General features: G+C 42.6%; 1 protein-coding gene and 1 pseudogene across 1 annotated transcript in view; one reads left to right on the top strand and one right to left on the bottom strand.

The window, feature by feature from the left end:
• Nucleotides 1-20: 20 nt before the first annotated feature.
• Nucleotides 21-4,314, top strand: LOC121814090 (annotated as a pseudogene).
• Nucleotides 4,315-4,319: 5 nt separating this feature from the next.
• The window catches only part of LOC102301684 (serine protease HTRA2, mitochondrial), an 8,215-nt gene continuing 7,911 nt past the window's right edge, over nt 4,320-4,623 (bottom strand). The window contains exon 8 of the mRNA XM_005916660.2: nt 4,320-4,623. This exon is cut by the window's right edge and continues 298 nt beyond it. The gene's annotated coding sequence lies outside the window, so the exon portion shown is untranslated.

Raw genomic sequence — 4,623 nt, 5'->3', positions numbered from 1 at the left:
CCATCAATCACATTTCACAGTACATTTTAATAAAGCCTGGCCTCCTTTGAGCTGGACCACTGTGCTGTTGGCAATAATAAAGCCACGTGGTGACAGCTATTGTGGGCTAAAGAGCAGGGAGGAGTGATGAAAACAAGACTAGTAAGCAGCTGTCCACGTGATGTCATTTTTGTAGGTGCTGATGACTGAGGGAGAATAAAGTCAGCGTAGCTTATGATCAGTGTGTTTGAAAACTAGTTTGCATCCATAAAAGTGAATGATGCAAACTACATTGAGTTATGGCAGACAATGTTACTGTGTGAAGGTAATGAACATACTTAAATTTGCAATGCTTCTCATTTACAGATTATGTCAAAGGACTGAAAGTAAAAAAATATGTTGTGGTCACACAAAATACAAAAGTACATCCCATAATCATCACACAACTGTTGTCCTCCTGCAGGTGCTTCACTGCACAGGTCACGTGCGCGTTTATGACAGCCCGGACGAAGAGGGCACCAACGGGCAAAAGGAGCCACCTGTGCCCTACCTGGTTTTGATCTGCGATCCAATCCCGCACCCCTCCAACATTGAGGTCCCTCTGGACACCAAGACCTTCCTCAGCCGCCACACGATGGACATGAAGTTCACGTACTGTGATGAGAGGTTAGTTTGCCAGTGGGAGTAAGTCTTATATGCTTAAGATACAGGGATCAAATCTAAATCAGCTCCTTAAACCTATGTTCTCGCTATTGCCGCTCATCAGCATCGCTCTATCTATTGTAGTGTAGTGACACAGAGCCATCTAGTGCTCAGTGTAGGTACTACAGAATTCAATCTAAATAAATTGTTTGTTTCTCTAGGATCACTGATCTCATGGGTTATGATCCAGAGGACCTGTTGGATCGTTCTGTGTATGAGTACTACCATGCTCTGGATTCAGACCACCTTACCAAGACCCACCAAAACTGTAAGCATAAACAAAAATGTTAAACATAATTGGATTTAAAAGTTTAAAACAGATGTTAGCTGTTTAATTTTGCCTAACTAAATTTTTTTTCTCTCTTTTTTTTTTTTTCCCCCCTGATGTTTTTAGTGTTTGCAAAGGGCCAAGTCTGCACAGGCCAGTACCGAATGTTGGCTAAGAAAGGAGGCTTCGTGTGGGTGGAAACACAGGCCACTGTCATTTACAACAACAAGAACTCCCAGCCACAGTGTGTTGTCTGTGTCAACTTCGTGCTCAGGTACACTGAAGTCTCACTGAAGTCATTCTTTCAGAGGAAACACAATAATCCTAACCCTTACCCTTAAGTAAGGGTTAGGATTATCTTTTTACTTGAGATACACTGGTAGTAATTTTACAGCAGCATAATTTCATCGTGTCCTTCCTCTGTTGTAGTGGCATCCAGGAGGAGAAACTGATCTTGTCAGTGAAGCAGACCGCAGATGTGAAGCCGGTAAAGGAGGAACAGCAGGAGGAAGACCAGCTTGTAGTCGGGATCAGCCAGGTCGAGCTCTCTCCAGTCCAGCCAAAGAAGGCTGAACTGGAGAAGGAGGAGGAAGTGCAGAAGGAGGAGGAGGTGGTGAAAAGCCCAAAGATGAACATACTCAAAATCCTTACTGATTCGGCAGTCACCCAGCTGCCGATTAACCTGTATGACCACCTAAAGGGAGAGCCTGAAGCCCTCACCATGCTGGCACCAGCTGCCGGAGACACGATCGTCTCCCTGCACTTCAGCTGCCCCGGTTAGTACCCGACTAAACATACTTAAACTTCTTTAAACAGCATAACTTGGTTTATTTCTTGCTAAATGAAACGATTCTGACCTTTGTCTACCCTCAGGTACAGAATCAGATATCCATCTTCTGAAGGATGTCCCTCTCTACAACGATGTAATGCTTCCCTCCACAGATGACAAGCTGGTTCTGCCTCTTTCCCCTCTGCCACCCAGTGAGCCTCTGGATGTTTCCAGCACTAACTCTGAAGATTCAAAGTCTGAGAGCTATGCTCCAGCCCAGTCTACTACCACAACCAGCCACAGGCCCCCAGCGGTAAAACTGACTTACTATTTTGTCAACATAAGACATTGACAGTTAATATTTTTAACCACTCAGTAATATCTATTGGAAAAAAATGACCTTTGACTTCTCTTCTTTTTAGCCCGGCAGTCCACTGGACTTCTGCTTCCCCATGGATTCAGAGATGAACTCGGACTTCAAGCTAGACTTGGTTGAGAAGCTGTTTGCTATTGATACAGAGCCCAAAACGCCCTTCAACACACAGGTAGTAAATCTAGAAAAAGCATCACTTTTTACTTTTTTTTTTTTTTAATTAAGTTAGTCATGAATCACATAAACACCAGAGTTTTCTGTATTCTTATCCATTTGATTTTTTGTTTCCTCATAAGGAAACGGAGGACTTTGATCTGGAGATGTTAGCTCCATACATTCCCATGGATGATGATTTCCAGCTCAGCCTGCCCCCAGGAGAGCCTTTGTCTTGTGGATCAGTCAAGTCCCTTGAGAGTACTCCAATCCACAGCTATCCCAGCTCCCCCTTCAGTGCGCCAGGCAGTCGCACAGCTTCCCCAGCACCACCTGTGGAGCCTGTAGATGCTCCTCATCCTCCCACCATCTTGGCAAATGGGTAACATCTCTTAAACGTTTTAATTTTTTTGGCCAAATTACATTTTTATGGCCTTTTTTAGAGGATAGCTAAGGCCTACTTTTTGTGTGCTGCAGAGCCCCACATTTGGAGAAAGAGATGCCGCTGAGGACCCTCGCAGTTCAGAATGCACAGCGCAAAAGAAAAATTGTGACCTAAAAGAGATTATAGAACAGGTTAGTCCTCAGCATATACGCATAGTCGGTATAATCTGACTTCTGGAAGTGGGACCGTCTTTATTTATTTATTTATTTATTTTTCAGGGAACTTCGCTCCAGCAGCAGGTTGAAAAGGGCAAAAAGCTGAAGCCTTCAGGGTCTGGTACAACCAGGACCATCGTTCTGCTGTCTTCAGGTGAATAAACTAGTTCTTTTTTGTAAGTAGTGTTACTGTGTTACTTGAAATTGAACATCAGAGATTCAACTGGATCTTTTCCGATCTTAGATTTGGCGAGTCGCCTGCTTGGCAGCACTTCAGAGGCCACCAGTTCCTCCTTCGGCCTGCCGCTCCTCACCCGCGACGACTGCGAGGTGAACGCACCCTTACAGGGTCAGTACTTACTGCAGGGAGAGGAGCTGCTCCGTGCTTTGGACCACATCAACTGAGTCAATATTTAGCCTGCTCACTGCTGGACTAGACTGGACACTACAATTTGTTCCTCACATTGTCAACCAAACCCCCAACGCCCCTCCAAAACACAAACACACGTTTCCAAGACCTCCCACCCCCACTTATTTATGTATCTGTATGAGTTTATTATAGTTTGGCTGCTGTTTGTGCACATCTTGTGATATTTGCAGCATTCCACCGTGACAAACACCATAGCAGCAATTGGGTTTAAGTGCGAGCGATTCAGGCATCGCGTGATGTCCAGCTGTCCTTTCTTGGTTAGTTTTTTCTTCTTTCCTCTCTTCCTGGGAGTTTCTCAGCACACGGCGCCTTGACGGATGACCCATTCCCAGCTGGTCACCACAGAATCTGGCGCCACTGCCAGCAGTGTATTGTAAGCTTCAGTCGCACAATTTATATTTTCTTAAAAAGAAAAAATATTACCAGCAATATATATTAAGCCTTTTTAAAGTAGTTTTAATGGGGTTTGAACAATTGTATTTTTCCTCCCATACTTGTATGTTGTAGTACTCGTACCTAATAAGATGTCTTTAGTCCAGAAGTATGAATATATTGTTTAAAATATTGTTTAATAAATGTTATCTCAATTTATTAGCTATCAGTCTTTGAGGTTAATACATGAAATTGTGTAGCAGTCCAGTACATGTCACTTTATTACTTTACTGTAAGTGTGCGTTACTGTACATATACCAGGGAAATTTTATTTTGCTCATTATGGCTTCAGAGTGCTCAATGAAATCTGAATAACCTCACGTTTACTTCTCATGCAGAATTGGCATTTTAAACATTCATGAATTGAATTCATTTCATTTTTTTCCTTTTTGGTCTTTACTGTGTGTGACATACTCAAAGCAGTTTAAATCAGTGCGACTTCATATGTTACTCTCATCATCATCATCATCATCATAGCGGCAACATTTGTGACTTCTGTGCTCATGTAATGGTAGTCAGTTTAATACCATTCATCCTTGCCATAGTGTTGGGTCTCTCTTGCTTCCTTTTGCTGTCCTAACAACATTAAATGGCTTTAATAAAGTGCACCCTCTCAGGCTCCGTGAGCTTTTATTTTACAAATAATGCATTTTGGACACAAATCATTACAAGAGACACAAGTTTGGCTACTCTGAGCAATAAGTAAGAAAGAAGAGGTAGAATTCACTAAGAACCCCTCCGTGAATAAACAGTGAGCATGGCTTTTAGCATTTAATGAAAAATGGCACCATGAAGACTGCACCAGTGTAGTTTTAAACAGGTAACATTTACTATGGCTAAAATGCCTACACATTCACTGTAAGCTGACACCTCTCCAAATGTTAGTGAAATACTGGAGAATATAAGAAAACTTTTAC

This window comes from Haplochromis burtoni, unplaced genomic scaffold, assembly GCF_018398535.1.
Source record: "Haplochromis burtoni strain Fernald_Lab_line unplaced genomic scaffold, NCSU_Asbu1 Contig_16, whole genome shotgun sequence".
NCBI lineage: Eukaryota > Metazoa > Chordata > Actinopteri > Cichliformes > Cichlidae > Haplochromis > Haplochromis burtoni.
This window is presented reverse-complemented; position numbering and strand designations above follow the sequence as displayed.